Source organism: Rousettus aegyptiacus, unplaced genomic scaffold, assembly GCF_014176215.1.
Source record: "Rousettus aegyptiacus isolate mRouAeg1 unplaced genomic scaffold, mRouAeg1.p scaffold_m13_p_2, whole genome shotgun sequence".
In the NCBI taxonomy this organism is placed as follows: domain Eukaryota; kingdom Metazoa; phylum Chordata; class Mammalia; order Chiroptera; family Pteropodidae; genus Rousettus; species Rousettus aegyptiacus.
Genome location: NW_023416295.1, coordinates 167,264,635 through 167,281,014, shown reverse-complemented (window position 1 = coordinate 167,281,014; position 16,380 = coordinate 167,264,635). Strand labels below are relative to the sequence as shown.

The 16,380-nt window shown below is 45.2% G+C and overlaps 1 long non-coding RNA gene across 1 annotated transcript; it reads left to right on the top strand.

Annotated features, from left to right (window-relative positions):
* The first annotated feature begins 3,337 nt into the window (after positions 1-3,337).
* Positions 3,338-16,377, top strand: LOC107519237. The gene is made up of 3 exons (XR_001599064.2): positions 3,338-3,489; positions 15,788-15,876; positions 15,950-16,377. It is a non-coding gene; the product is annotated as an uncharacterized LOC107519237 (long non-coding RNA).
* The last annotated feature ends 3 nt before the right edge of the window (positions 16,378-16,380 follow it).

The following is a 16,380-nucleotide window of genomic DNA, read 5'->3' as shown; positions in this document are numbered from 1 at the left end:
TCTTCTTGTAAGGTAGGTCCCTGCTCTCAATCTCTTAGTTGTGTTCCTTGGCAGTAAAGAATGAGGCATGTAGGATTGCTCAGACCTGACCTGGCGGCCACCCCTCAGGCTTACATAGGTGACAGTTACAGAATTGTTGTCAAGGTTTCACTTCAGCCAGAGCTTCCCGTGAGCCAAATTCATCACTGTGGAGTTCAGGAAAGATGCTGAGTGTGCGGCTCAGATGCGAGGTCTAAACACCCAGCCACCTTCCTACGCTGGAGGTGACCACGGCTCAAGCAGGCATGCAGCGCAAGAGAGACCCACAGAGAACAGACTCCTCAGGAGGGCCCCTTGAGCCCACCTACCCACGGAGCCGCCTGGTAGGGAATGGGGATATTGGGGTTCGTGTCTTTGTAGCCACAGTAACCTGACTTTTCTAGAAAAGCACAGTCCAGTGGATACCAAAGACCTTAAACGGTAAGATGAGTATCTGCATATCACTTTTCCTTCCTTATGGCAATTCGGTGCCTAAAACGTGCTGCGGGGCATGGAGGGGATATTTATTTGAGACCCGAATGGTGCTTTCTGACCTGCTTCCAACACCTGCCTTAATGAGACCAGGCATCGCTGTGGCCTTCCTGTCTTCCACAGCACCTCGAGCAGGTGTCTTCATGCAACAGTTTTCAGAGCTTGAGGTACACATTACGGGGACTGGCTCCCCCCTCCCAGCCCCCGCCCCGCCCAGTCCCCCCTGTCCCCCCATCATACCAGGCAGTCAAATGCAAGTATCACACTTGTGCCCTCTCACCTGGAGCCCCACGACCTCCCTGCGGGTAGCCCTTTGCCTTGCCACATCATTAACTGGAAAGGCTCAGGGTCATTTGCATCCTTTTAGATGCTACTGCGAAAGTACTTAAAAGTCCAAGACCTTTCAAAAATCCTGCTTTGGAAGTGTCTCCCTCAAGGCAAAGGTAACTGTCATCAGTTTCTGACCATTAAGCTGGTTTGCATTCCATAGAACAGCCTTTCTTACCCATGCTGTTCCACGAGTCATGTTTTAAATATATACACTTCAAAGTGGAATAAATCTCAGCATTCATTAACCCCATCCTTGCTTTATTTTTTCTCCACAATTCCTGTCTTTTCACATATTTATTATTTATTCATGTTTTGTTGATGGTTTCTCCTCTTCACTACACTAAAATCTAAGCTCCGCGAGGCCTGGTTTTTTGTCTGGTATCTCACTACTTAGTGTCTTATGTCCTGTACTAAGAACAGAGTGGAACATGTACTTGAACTTGGTAAACATTTGTTGAATGTGAATGAATATTAGAAGAGGATTTTTTAAAAAAAGTTTCCAAATATGCCTGACAAGGCAAGTCTCTTCCCGCAAGAAAAAACTATGCCTATGAAAATGAAAAGTCATCTCATATTTAAGTCCTCATAAAATCTCTAGATGAGAATGCTCACGCATTTTTTTCCAGGGTTATTACTCCACATTTGCAAATGTTGTATGCAAGATGTTAAATGTCAGATGTTCAACAAGGTCTGAAGCCAGACTTACCCTTGAACTTTCATTTTTGCCTAAGCAGGTCTGAGTTTAGTTTCTGCCCCTTGCAACCAAGATTGCTGACCAATAGAGTAGAGGAAGAAGGATCAAGAGATCCTGCTCAACAAATACTCCTAGTGACAAGCCCCTAAATCATACAGACCAATATTTATACAGCACTTCTACAAGCCACAACAATGCTCTCCAAGATGCTTCATATATATATATGAACTCGTTTAATTCTCACGGCAACCCTGTGAGGCAAAGAATGTCATGATGCTCATTTCATGAATGAGAAAACTGAGGCACGGATAAGGCCCTGCCCGAGTCACACAGCTAGTTAAGTGGTGGAACTGGGTTTGAGAGCTTTCCTGCTCTCACCAGCGTAAAGTCCACCTGAGAGAATCAGAGTATTAGCAGAAGAATTGTCCAAAGAAACTGGACTGGCCTCTTTTTGTGTCCTATGAGATGTCTGGAGACACAAGGACAAACCATCCACAGAGGGGGACAACCCCTGACATGACACCTGAGGATGCTCAGCCCTACGGCAAGGAGCCCAGATGCCCCCACTGACTAGCTGCTGAGCGCACACGGTAGCCCCTGCCCGCTGACCCCCCGAGCCAGGCTTCAGCTTCAACCACAAGATCTTTTCCTACTTGAGATTTTAGCCTTGTTGGCAGCTTTCAAAAGGAATGGGATTACTGACTGATACAAGAAAAGTTCTTACTGAAATGGCATGCAAAAACGGACTTGCAGCTTTAAGTACAGTATTTGTAACCACAAATGGGCAGGGTGTGTTCTTGATGTTAAAACCCACGGAGCAGAGTTGAGTGTATAAACCAGCAGAATCTGGTTACCTGTCCAGAAATGACAAGCATAATGACGTTCACTCCCTATCTTAATGTGGAGTAGACAGACAGCAGTGGGTTGGAGTCAGGGAGTCTGGCCAAGTGGCTCAGGACACGTTAGATTTCCTTCGGAAGAAACTATTGGGCTGCTGGAGTCCTAGCAGGCTGCCTGGAGGAGGTGTGACCTGGAAAGGATGGAGTAGACTCAGGGAGCACTTCGAGTTCCAAGTCTTCAGAGCTGCCTGCAGTCTGCCTCTGCGGTCAGGCTGCTGGGCACCATGCAAAGAGAAGGCTCCGCCCCGCTTAAGAACAGCAGTGCGTTCTCTTTCTTCTCCAGGTAACCGACCCGGGTGAAGGCACCTGTGATTCCGCTCTCGGGGCAAAACGCTCTGTGCCGGGTGGGCACAGACCAGGATGCGGATTTGTCTGCTTTGTCCTTCTTAAGAAGTTAGAAGCTCTTTACCATTTTTTGAACTGACAAATCTTTACCCAGGGTTGCAAAAATCCTCCAGGATGGCATTACAGAGAGGGGGAGGGGAGGGAGAGAGAGGGAGAGGGAGAGGGGGGAGAGAGTTCTCGCTGTATTGGAGAGGCAGCGCTTTCCTTTGACGTTTCATAAGGCATATACGTTCATTGATGGCAGCGGAAGCCCCAGAGACACGCTCGCTGTTAGCCTAACTGCAGGTGAAGGCACCTTGTGGAGGAGCCTGGGGAGGGCGGTGTCTTAGCCTTTGTTATCGTGAGCACACACTTGTCTAACAGTATCTCTGGTACCTGTTCTCCTTCCCCGAGGTTAACTCCCAAGGGACTCCAGCTTCCAGATGTCCCTCTTAAAAATGCACGTTTTAATCCACACTCCGCTGCCTTGCAGAACCCGTCCTAATAGGCAACAGCTCTGGGGGCTGAATTTAAGAAATGTGGCAGAGCGCTCTGGGGCCTTGTGAGAGCCGGTTCTTACAGTTCGTGGCTGGCTTTTTAAAGTCAGCCCCTTGCTCTTCTGGTAAGAGGGGGAGTGAGAGTGACTGCCATCCAGGCGGCGACATTAGGACCTCGGAGAAGTTACAGACGAGGGTCTGCCAGCTATCAAGTTGGTGCTACCAGCAACTCATGGTGAGTTTCGATGAGGCATTTGTTAGAACAGTTAAAAAAAAATTGGTTTTTTTTTGTTTGTTTTTTTTTTAAATGATGACTGGGTGGGGTTCAAAGTCTGGTCCTCTCTGAGATGAATTTGGGAGTACGGTGGCTTGCTCTGGCTCTTGACCTTTAGTGTGCATATGATTTACCTGTTTGTTTTATCAAAAATGTAGATTTCTAGCATTCACTCCAGGATGGTTTGATTCAGTAGGGTGAAGGCTAGACTCTGCATTTTGCAAGCCTTAGGTGGGATTTTGATGCAAATGGCTAGCAAATCAACTTCTGGAAACTTTGATTAAATGAAAAAAGAAAGGACTCAGAAAGCAGCGTCTGGCTCTGGTCAAACCCCCACTAAGTCGTTTACCGGCTGTGTGACTTAGGGCACCTGACGACCTCTCTGAGCTCTGGGCCTTGGTTCTCTCATCTACATACCAACATCCGTCTCCATTTGGAATTGTAAACTCTTGAATCGTGGGGTGGAAGAGGAAAAGGGGCAGGAAGTGACATCTGATTGCGCGCTGCATTGTGCCGGGCACGTGACTGCACCCTCTCCAACACTCTCTCAGCTCAGTATTTCTCCTTCGCAAGTCAAAGACCCCACGCTAACCTGTTTGGGCTTCTGAAAAACGCCTTTAGCGCAGTGGTTTGTGAACCTCACATGCTAATGCAAAATGTGTGTGGCGGGTTAATTTTGTTCAACACACCTTGGTTGCTTTGCGACAGGAGAGTCGGATTGCACGGGCCGAGTTCACGCACTCATGGAGTTCCTACTGTGTGTCCCGGCCCCGTGCGACACCTGAGGCACCCGGGCCTCCCTGGCAGAGCTGGGTGCACTAGCATTCCTCGCTGTCCTGCAGGGTGAGATAATGAGACGCTGCTGGAGCAGACACTGCCCCTCGCGGCCTGGGTTAGGAGAGGCACAAAGGAAGCCGGGAGAGGACCACTCAGGGGGCCAGGCCGAGTGCAGTCAAAACTCGGCTGCTCTACAGCGAAATAGGCTGGAGCCAGGTGAATGTGAAACACCTGCCTGAGATAAACAGCAAAATCATGATAATGTGATATTTAAACACTGCCTTCCGGACTTCTTATCAGTTACGCAGGCTTGTGGGGAGAAGGCGGAAACAACAGCGAGGCCACACACTACCTCCCCCACACCCCGTGGCCCCCTCCCCGCAGATCGCAATACTTGGATGTGGACAAGCAGGTTTTCTCAAAATGCGGTCCCCAGGCCACTGGCCATATAACCACCTGAGAACTTATTTAAAATTTAGGTTTCTATCCACCTCCCTTAAATTTACTGATTCAGAATCTCGAGGGGGAGGGCTCATGAGAAGAACATATAACAAGCTGTTCTTACAGCAAATCCGAAAATTCCTGGAATCTCGCCACACTTAATTTGCATAGCTTTTGTAGTAGACATGTCTCCATCTTTTTCAGTATTAGTGAAGATAAAAATAATAATCGACAGTGTTTATTGAGCACTTTCTATATGCCAAGGAGTGATCCCCATACTTTACATATAACCAATTTTATCTTCATAAAATCTCTATTTTGGTCTTATTGTTATTTCCACTTTATGGATGAGGAAACTGAGGCAGAGTTTTGTGACTTGCCCAAGGTTTTACTCATCAAGGAAATGGCAGAGAGTCAAACTCAAACCTATAGATCACACAAAGATCCAACTCTTTGTAAAAATGAGACGAAACAAAAAGCAAGATGCTAATGGCAGTTATTTTGGGGGTGGGACTACAAAGGAGTTTCATTTTTGCCTAAGTGCCTTTCCGATTTTTCCTACAATAAAGCGTGTATTTATTTCTGGTATGAAAACAGTCCTCGGTTCATATCTTGTATTCTGCACTTATCTGTATATTCAGGCAGACATTTTAATCTCATTGAAGTTCAAGGTTCTCGTCTATGAAATTGATATAATATCTGTTATTGTCAGATTGAACTAAGAAATTTTATACTAAACAGATAGCTCGATGCAGTTACATACCTGGTGACAGAGCACATTAGGTCCCTTTCCTTACTTCTTTTCCACTACGCCCCTCTGCACCCTCATCCAGCCCCCAAAAGCGTCGTATTTTTTTACCAGTCACTAGGGACCGGAGCTGCAGCTGCAGCCTAAACTCTCTTCCTGCCCCGAGTTTGGTCTTGGACCAAAAGCATCTGCATCCCAGGGGAGCTCGTTAGACTCTTGAGCCCCACCCAAGACCTCCTGAATCAGCATATGCATTTTAAGATTCGCAGGCCATTCTCATGGAAGCACGGGCTAGAAGACTGTTCCCCAAAAGGGGGGAATGTAACATAGGGACTTAAAACAATGATCTCCTGGGGTACAGGAAAAAAATATTAGAACTTCTGTTTATACTGATTTTAATGTCTGATATTTGTGTATGCTGTATGAGGTATTTAGCTGATCAGTACCGAACACACACGTACAGTTTATCAGTAAACACTGTCCTGATGAGGAGGGATGATACTGTCTGTGTTATCCCTGAAACAACAGGACATGAATCCAAGAATGGCCTTTCAGTACTATTTTCCCTTAGTACATGGGGCTCCCCTTTCTTTGTCGGTCTTACCCAACATCGTTGGGCACTATCTTTGTTCTGTAGCCCAAATGCCCACACTCATAACTCCAGCTTGGATGGAGCCGGGTGGGACAGGAAGCTTCACTGCCCCCTGCTGTCTTCCTTACTTTGAGTAAAGAACTCCCCATTTTGGTAATACTTCCAAGCTCAGTCCTCCCTAGGAAGGGAAAATGGACTCAACCACTGGTGAATTTGTGGCCCATTCCCTTTCTCTTTCATCCCCTGAAGAGAATGTATTTCACTCTGCCCTCCCATGATATGTGTTCTAAATGGGCCGCTCTGTCCCTATGAGGATCCCCCTAAGTCACTCCCATGCACATTCCATCAAGTCTCTCGCCTGCCCTTTCTCCATCATACTCATCTGGCAAAATCCAAATATTGTTTTACTCAGGACTCAGCCTGCTTAGTGCCAGCCCCAGGGAGTTGGGTATAGCCAGGAAAAACATTCGCTCAAGCTGATAGCATCCTCTTACCAAATTTTCCTATGTTAGTTTCTCTCCCGCTCTCCTTTCTCCCATTCTTCAGACCTCCAAAATCTCCTCCCCGTCCCCACCCTCAGCTCAGGACCTTTGTCCCATGTTTCACACTTTGAGAAGACGCTTGTCCTTTGCCAGGGCTGGTCTCGCCTGGATTTCGAATTCAGGTATTTCGGTCCTCTGGAATCAAACAGGGCATCTCTAATTTTGTGTTCTTTCTCGCACACACAGCACCACCGGCTCCAGATCAATGCTGAATCCAAACACCACGGTTTTAGAAACTGCCCTTTACCCAAGCACCTTATTAATCCTCAAAGCACTTGTGAACTTTGAAAGATGTGTGCGAGTGTGACATGTGCGACAGGTCACAGCTTGCACTCCCCGTTTTCCAGACCAGGAAAACTGGGACGCCAGGCTAAGTTCCTTGTCCAGCATCATATGGTGAGTCGAATCAAGTCAGAGATGGGGGTGGGGGTGTAATTCCCTTCCTAACACCACTGCCTCTTTGGGACTATATTAAAAAAAAAAAAGGCGAAGGAGGGAATCAAAAAATACAAAATACAAAGAGTCCTCCCCTGGCCTACAAAAGACTTTTTGAATAATGCAGTCTGGAAGATGCCTGCAAATGTAGGCTGGTTTCAAGGACCAGAATCTAGGACAGGACAGGAGCGATGGGCATGAGGGAGAGGTCAGTGTTTTGACCCAATGAGACCTTTTAAACTAATAGGAATGACCCTGATCCGGGCCACCTATAAAGGGCTTTCGAATCTTCTAGTGGTTCTCAACTGCCAGGCAGGTTAAGGACGGATTTTGCAGAATCACTTAAGCCATTAAAAATACATATTTCTAAGCCCTCTCCTAGGCCTACAGAATCAGAATCTCCAGGGCTGGATCAGAAAATCTTTATTTTGAACACACTCCTCAGCTGCTCCTGACGCATAGTGTGGTTTAGGGACCCTTGAGTCCTTGCGATTATGAATCTATTTACACCCTAAAACGGCCAAGCTGGCAGTGGCTTGGAGGAAATTTAGTCCAACCCCTCATGTTATAGATAAGAAAACTGAGTCCTGGCAGGTGTGACGTGTCCAGGTTCCTAGACCCTAGGTGAGCTAACCGTGGCCCGTTTAACTTTGAGTTATATCCCAGTTCTAATTTCAGGATCAAATTGGCACCACTGAAATACGCTTGAAGATTAACTTTTTTAATGTCTCAGAAGCAGAGCCAGGTTTCTCATTTAGCGCCTTCTATCCAATAAAGCAGGTGATTTAAATCATAGGAATAGGCATTCTCACAGCCCATAAGACACAATACAGTGATTTACATCTTGAATAGGAGGAAAAATGTCTCCTGTGAACCTTTTTTATTTTTCTTCATTGGTCTTCAAGCGTGGCGCTAAGGTGGTTCCGAAATCAGGTCTCTTGTTCCTTATGTGGCTCCCAGGAACCTTTTGCTCATCGTCTCTCATTGCCCCCCTCAGCTGGATGGATGCCCGTGGCCGGCTTGAGACTTTCAAACCCTGAATGATGAGGTGACCTCCTTAGTCAGACCCTCAAAGCCACTCACTTGCAACTAACAAAATGCAAATGCATTCTGCATGTGCTTCCTCCCCATGCCAGGTTTGCAAATAGAGCTTGTACACACTGATAACATAAAAAAAAAGAGAAATGCATATGCCCCTTGCCTAGGGAACAAAGTCAGCTGACGGGAGAGTAAACAAGCCATCTCCGTGCATGTGCATGTGAGAATCGGGAGGCCAGCTGCAGCTGTTACTACCTGAAGTCCCTAGCAAGGTCTCTTCCTTTAGAGATTTGTCCCTGCAGTCTATGCTTGAGCTGCCAAGCCTGCTTATCTTGCTGCTGGCAAGCTGGGTGCTTTCCTGAACATCTGCCTCCTTAAACTGACCGGAGCCTGCTGGGAGCTGGGAGCCCAGCACCGTGCCTCATACTTGGTGGGAATGCACAGAAATATTTGTGAAATCTCTGAACTGGACTTACCCTCTCTAATAACCATTTGTTTCTTGGGCTGCTTCCAACCTAATAGCTGATGCTAAAATGATTTCAATGGGATGTTTATCCAACAAGCATTGAGTGCCTGCTGTTTGCTATAGCTGTATTAAGATCGGTGAAATGCAGGCCCTCCTTAACGAGAGGCTGTCATCGAGGGGGCAGTGCAGACATCCATGTCATTCTCACGTGCCTGTGAGAAACACAACTCAAGAAGCACAGAGGCAGGCAGCACAGTGGGAGAACTCCTGCTTGACTTGCATTCACAAACACGCGCGCACACACACACACACACATATATGGCTGTATCGAGATATCACTAAAACTGTATATATTGAATCCATTAAAAAGGAAGGAAGGAAGGACCCAGTCCACACCAATCACTATAGCAGACATGGGAAAACAGCAATGAGCAAAACAGACACGGTCCGACTATCGCAGGGCTTAAAAAGTCTTCCTGGGAAAAGTAACATTGGACTCGGACCTGGTGGAATGAGATGGAGCTTGATGGGTAGCGACAGGCAGTGCTGGGTGAGATGAGCTGGAGAGCATTCCAGGCTGAGGGAGGGGAAGGCAGAGATGCCTGGGAGGTGACAGGGGCAGTTCCAGGAGGGTTTCTACCCGGGTACGTTGCCCTCCTGTTTCCTTCTACATCCTGATCTGCATACGCATCTTCTCTCTGCTTTCCAAACGCGCCCCGTACATTCTCGCCTCTGAGACTCTGCCATTTCCACTCCCCTAACTGAAATGTCCTTCTTCATTTCCCTCTCTCCATATTGGCTTAATGAAATACTATTATGCTTTGAGGCTTAGCACACACATCCCTTCCTCCAGGAAACTTGCCTTCATCCTGATCCCAGAGGTTAAACTCTACTTCCTTTTTGCTCTCAGAAAAATACCAATAGTATTAAAGTAGTAGTAGCACTAAATATCTATTGAGCACTTATTATCTACCTGGCACCATGTTAAATACTGCGTGTGCATTAGATTATTTGAGTTTCATGACCACCTCATTACATAAAACGTTTATCCCAGTTTACAGATAAAGAGGAGGGCTAGAAAGATTAATGGTTTTATTTCACATGACCTGAGCAACACTTTGAACACTAAAAAAGTAGACTTCCAGGTAGATTTAGGGTGGAAGAGAGACATTTTTGAGAGAAGGAACAGAGTGTGTGGTATATTAGCGAAGCAGGTGATTCCCCAACAGGTGAGGCAGACGGGGCAGGAATGAGACCCAGGTAAAGAGGGAGAGTGAGAAGCAAGCAAAGATGAGACAGGGAAGTGGCTGAGTCCCACACAACGATGAGTGAATTTTACTTGGCAGAAAATTGGAATCCATAGAAAGACTCTACACAGACAAAGGACATCACTTGATTTACATTCTGGAGACAGGAGAATATTTAGGGGGTGACCCTATCTGTTCAGATGAAAGGTGAGGAGTCGTGTCAGGAGGACAGCGGCAGTGGTAACAGAGAGATTTAGGGGAGCTTCAGGAGACACGCTTGACAGTCCGGGTGAATAACTGTTACATTGGGTGAGAAGATGAGGCTCACTCCCCAGCTTTTGATGTGACTGTATCATTCATCTCATTTACTCTAAATCACCCTTCGACTGAGGTGTCAGCATTCTTGTTTTACAGATGAGGACAGTGAGGCCTAGAGAGGATGAGTGCCTTCCTTAAGGTCACGCCAAGTGACAGAGGCAGAAAATCTGCCTGGCCTTCCAAAGCCGAGGATCTTGCTGTGACCCTACACTGCCTGTGACCCTGAACTGGGAAACGATTTGCTGTCCTCAGAGCTTCCTGTTTGTCAGATGTTAAACACAGGATGACTCACTCATATAAAAAGGGTTTTAAATTCCTTATTAATCTGCAGAGTATTTTGTTGTCCAGATTCTTTGCTTGACTTGCATTTTGTTCCCTTTTGGGTAAATACCATGCTATGGATGGGTAACAGATGCCCCATCATATATGCACATGGGCCTTTAGCGGTAAAGAAAAGTTTCTAATCTTCCCTGACCTTGACTGAGCACCACTCTCCATTCTGCCAATTTTCCTCCACTCACCTCTCAGTGTCTAGGTCAACTTAGAAAGAACCCTTGGAAGGCTAAAGGGTCTTTAGCACAGCAGGATATAATGAGAAAGTTATACTTTGGTTATACTTTGGGAGAGGGTAAAACTATGTTTTAAAAAACAAGACTAAATTTAATGTGCGTGCCCTCAAAAGCCTTGGTTTTGACCTATTATAGCACTTGCCACCTTTGATTGGCTTTTGAGTCAGCAGCAGAATATGGTCCCTCTCAATATATTGCGAACGCTTTATGGCCCGGAACTGAGTCTTCCCCATCTTGGTATTGCTGAAGTTGGCATCACCCAGTCCTCAAACACAGTGCCTGTGGGAAGCGTTGGGCAAGTTATTTATGTTACCTGAGGTCTACTCTCCTCATCTCAAAATGAGAACAACAATGTCCACCTACCAGAGATGATGTCATCAGATGAGATGAGCGTGTATCCAGTAGATAGAAGCTACTTGATAAGTTTGAATATCTTTAGTTCTTAAATGCTAGAGGAATCAATAAGATAAAGATGGCTCTACATTTAAATATGCCACTTTACCTCTGTGTTGTAAAACGCTGCCTTCTCTTTTCTTTTCTGAAGGTATTTCATACTTGTTCTGGTTTAATCTGTTTATAAAAGTTTACTTATCACCCATCACAATGCCAGTTATTACTGGGAGGGAAAGAAGTGATTGAGAGAGAGCAGTAGATATAAAAGAGGAACTAATATTTATTGAATAACTACTTATTGTCAGACACTGTTATGGGCTGAATTGTGTCCCAATCCTAAATTCATATGTCGAATTCTAAACCCCCAGTACCTCAGAATGTGACTGAATTTGAAGATTGGGGCCTTAAAAGAAATCACTGAATTAACATGAGGTCATTACGGTGGGCCCTGATCCAGAATGACTGGTATCCTTATAAAAAGAGGCGATTAGGATGTAGTTACACATAGAGAAAAGACCATTCAAAGACACAGGAAGAGGCCAGCCATCTCCAAGCCAAGAAGAGAGGCCTTCAAAAGAAGTAAATCCTGTTCGCACCTTGAATTCAGATGTCTAACCTCTAGAACTATGAGGAAACAAACTTCTGTTATTTAAGCCACTATCCTTGACACTTTAGATGTTCATTCATTCATTCATTCATTCACTCACTCATCAAATATTTGCAGAGACATTATGGTGGGCAAAGCCCAGTACGGAACACGCAGATGTGCCCCCTTCCTTCATGCGCATGTTACTTCATTTACACGTTACAATTACCCTGTGTGGTAGATGATTATTGCAAGCATCCTCATTTTACAGATGGAGAAATGGAGGCCCTGAAAGAGCAGCAGGACAGTGTAGTACCTACCGTTGTCGTAGGTCATGTATAGGTGATCGAAGCAGGCTCAGTAACTGAGGAGGCCCAATCCAATTGGCTTGGGGTTAGCATCCCAAACCAATGATATGACAGGTCATAGAAGGGCACCCAGTAGTAAAGACAAGGCAAGCCTCACCCCAGCTCCCAGGGAAGGGATCTACAGGAGTTAGGCAGAATGAGGCTATAGGTACCAAGGTCATAGCCTTCGTGTAGTCATTAAAATCTGTGCCTATGTCCACTTAGCTTGCGAGCAGACATGGGTGGTCCAGGCGCATCCTGGACACATTCATGGGGGATTTTCCAAGCTGTTTGCTGGTAATGTTACATCTTCTCCACTATCTCTTCACAAAAGATTTACCCAAACCGCAAAAACCACAATATAACTGAATTTGGTGTGGGAGTCGGTGAAGGGCCAACCTTTGCAGGAAGGACATCTCGAAGTCAGAGCAAAGCCAGCCCGCACAGCTGAAGGGAAGAGACCGACAAGGACGCCATTGCTTCTTTTGATTCCCTACTACCTGTTCGCCTACCTACCAGGTACTTCGCTTTTTACATTTAGGTAGTGTTTTAGAAAACTGGAATAAAAAGTAAAGATCCACTCCATGGGCCTACATCCTGCTCTCATCCCCAAACCCTACAACTGGCAGAATATGTTAGAAAAAGACTATATCTATAGCAGGGATAAAAATCAATAAAGGTCAAATAGGTCACAGAAATAATGAGAGACTGTAGGCAAATTGGATCTGATCTAGGAAGGAAGACATGGCTTAAAACCCATAGGGGCTCCCCAGATTCTGGGGATGCCCCAAGATTAGAGACAATGCATGCCTCGTATTGCAGGAAGGGCTGTAGAGCAAACATCAAGGCGACTGGAGAGCCCCTAGTTTAAGCATCCGAGCAGTTCAGCCCCTAGTGTATACATTACACGGAGCAGGGAGCAGTGAAGCTTCCTGTCCCAACCCGCTCCATCCAAGCTGGAGTTATGAGTGTGGCTGTTTGGCCTAAGGAACAAAGATAGTGCCCAACGATGTTGGATAAGACCAACAAAGAAAGGGGAGCCCTATGTACTAAGGGAAAATATTACTGAAAGGCCATTCTTGGATTCATGTCCTATTGTTTTCCCACAGCTATTAGAGACAGATGATAACAAACAAAGAGAGTCAGACAGGAGAGTAGGGAATCTCATGTACAGAGATAGGCATATAGCCCAAAACCATTGAACCTCTGAGGAAAAGCAACATCCTGAGAGGTGTATACACTACCAGCCTTAAAACATAAGGAGATCCTGTCATATACTATGACGGCGACATCGATGAACCTTGAGGACATTACGACAAGTAAAACAAGCCAGTCGCAGGACAAATGTTGCATGATTCCACTTATGGAGGGGGCGAGGAGGAGAGGGGAGGAGAAGAGAGGAAGGGAGGGGGAGCGTTGATTGATTCTTAACTAGAGCCTTCAGAGGGACGATGGCCCTGCCAGCACCTTGATTTCAGACAGCTAACCTCCAGAGCTCTGAGAGAATACACTGCTGTTGTTTTAAGGCACCTAGTTTGTGGCCATTTGTAACGGCGGCCCTAGAGAACTAATAAGGCAGAAACACCAAGCTCAACACACGGAAAACTGGCGCCCACGGAGATACAAGAGGGCAGAGACAGGGAAAGAGTTTTAGCAAAAGAAAGGCAAATATTTTCATAGGGATAAGAGGAGATGTCCATGACATTAGAAGTGGCTCTTAAGAAATAACGCCAATTAGCCTCCCTCGATAACATAATGCTACTAAAACCCAAAACCAGTGGGGCGGCCTGAAGAGCAGAATGGACAAACACGGAGAACGGCGTGGAAAACGGGGAGACGGAGCCTGGACGTTCTCCTCGAATGCGGTGTAAACGAATAGAGCGGTAGAAAGTAATAATGGAGACGAATATGTTAACTTCCTCAAACGAATTCTAAAAGGGAGAATGGAGAAAATGTAGGGGAAGTCACAATAAAATGATTGAAAGGACATTTCTCAGAGTTAAAGCAAGACAAAAGATTTCAGGCTCAAAGGCCCAAGAATCTCAAGCAGTTTGAATGAAAACGACAGTATTCTGATGTTACACATTTGGGTACTTCGCACATAAGGTACTCAGAAGGTACTGGGTTCCCTACCTTCACCCCGACGTTGACGCTGGGCACAGCACTAAGTGGAGGGGGTCTCCTCTCTCGCGCGTTTTCAATGCGACTTCTCCATTACCTGAAATGCAATAGAAGCATCCGTTCATCCTCGATCCTGAGCCAACATGTGTGGCGTGTGGCACTGGAAATGCCCATTTCAGAGGAGGCCCGTGGTGCAGTCAGTTTACTCATCTCGGTGGTGTGTGTTCATCAGAAGGACGTGCGGTTTGACACAGCCTTGGCCCGTGACAGCCTAAAGCTTTAATCCCTGCTGAATTAGGAAGTCAAGATGAGGAACCATCTCTGAGATCCTTTACTGCATATAAAATGTGTGAAATGCTAAAAAAAAAAAACAAAAAAAAAACAAAAAAAACTCATGTAACAATCTGTTTAGATAATATTTGAATGTATTTATTGGAGATGTTGACATTTAAGCGAGAAAATTATTGTTCATAAAGTGAAGTGGATTGGGGATTATAAGAATCTCTGATGAGATAAAAATAGAGAGCTACATAAACCAATCAATTTTTTAAATTAAAACAGCATTAATCTGGGATGCGAGATATCAATTTTGTAAGCGTGGGTCAGGGCTGGTACTGGTTGAAGTCTGATGTCTCTTGAGAAATAAACAGTTCACAAGATTATATTGTTAATTAATTCTTCGGAGACAGAATTGAACAAAAACATTTTACTTAGTAAATGAAACAAATTTAATTTGGTGTCTTATTCTGTGTCGATGTGTCATTAGAGGGACCCATATGAAAATTTATAACAGCTTTCCATCAATAATTGTTTGACAGTTACTATGCTACTGGGTGCACCTTTCATATTTATAATTAGGAAGACTTGGCAGATGGGACATATTGATGAATAGCAGTCAATTTCTATTAAAGAAATAAATTGATATTTCCACCGGAAAAACATTTTTTTCCAGTATCTAAGAACAATACTATTTATTTCCAGCAAGCAGGTAACTAAAGGAGGTATAAACGTTAGACAAATTACAGTAGGTACTTAGCAGTCCTTTCAACTATACTCCATTTTCAATATCCCTGGATGTTAAGTTTGCTCAGGAACTTCCTCAAAAGAGGTTTGTTATCAGATTTCTGCCTTAGGTCAAGAGAACTGCATCCAACACTTACCCTTCTGTTCATCTGACCAGAAGGATCTGGACATGAATCTTGGTCTTGAACTGGAACACATTGCTGACTCTCTCTGAACTTTCGATTTGTCACCTATAAGGTGGAATCGACTAGATCTAAATTCAAATCCTTGTCCTTTGACTTGCTTACTAGGCAGGTAAACTTAGGTTACTAGACCTCTCTCAGACTTGCTTTCCTTGAAGGACTCTTGTGAGAGTAAAACGAAATGATGTATATAAATATCACAGCACCAGCGGCATGCCTCACAAGTTTTAGTTTCTTTCCCCTTCTCTGTGATATGTTATATGGGCAATGTATAAGCGATGCACCAGGGCAAAGAAATTTGAGATTTGGATGTTCAAATTGCTCAGTCTTTTTAGATTTCATTTCCCCTAAGAAGATACATTTATACCCAAATATGAAATCTTATTAATGTACCAGCCTGCTTCATCAATTATTTATGGCATCTACTTGATCAGGTCAGTCTCAGATCTATTTGTGGAGAAGCAGCACACAAGACGTGAGAGTGGACGATAAGACCACGTCATGACTGGCAACATCAAGAGGGGTAAGTCTAGTTGAGAAGTCCCTACTCAGTCTGAGAACAACGTCGTCATGACAATGATACTACTATCTCCTAGGGTCAAGGGGAGCCCAGACTGTCAGGACTTCAGGAGTTCTCACTAGCGTCTGACATTCCACTGAAATGTGTCGGGGAACCTTGTGCCTGAGTCTTAGGGCTCCTGCCGTCGCCCTTTCTCACTAAGAATCTAGCCAGCTTGACAAGGAGGGAGTGGCACAGTCTTGTGTCAATTGCTGACAGTCTCATCGTCTCCACAGCCTACCTCAAGGTGAGATACTGTGTGCTCTCTCCATTATAGCCATTTGATATGGAAGAATACTCAAAAATCAGAATAAGGTTTGGCCACTTCCTTTGGACTTGGTCCTTAGAAACCATCTCGAGAGGGTCAAGAATGGTGGGTAATACAAAGAAGACTAGGAGAACAAAAGGTTTCCTTGTTTGGGACAGGTAGGAGAATGGGAAATTAAGAGTTCCACTCTGGATATGCTA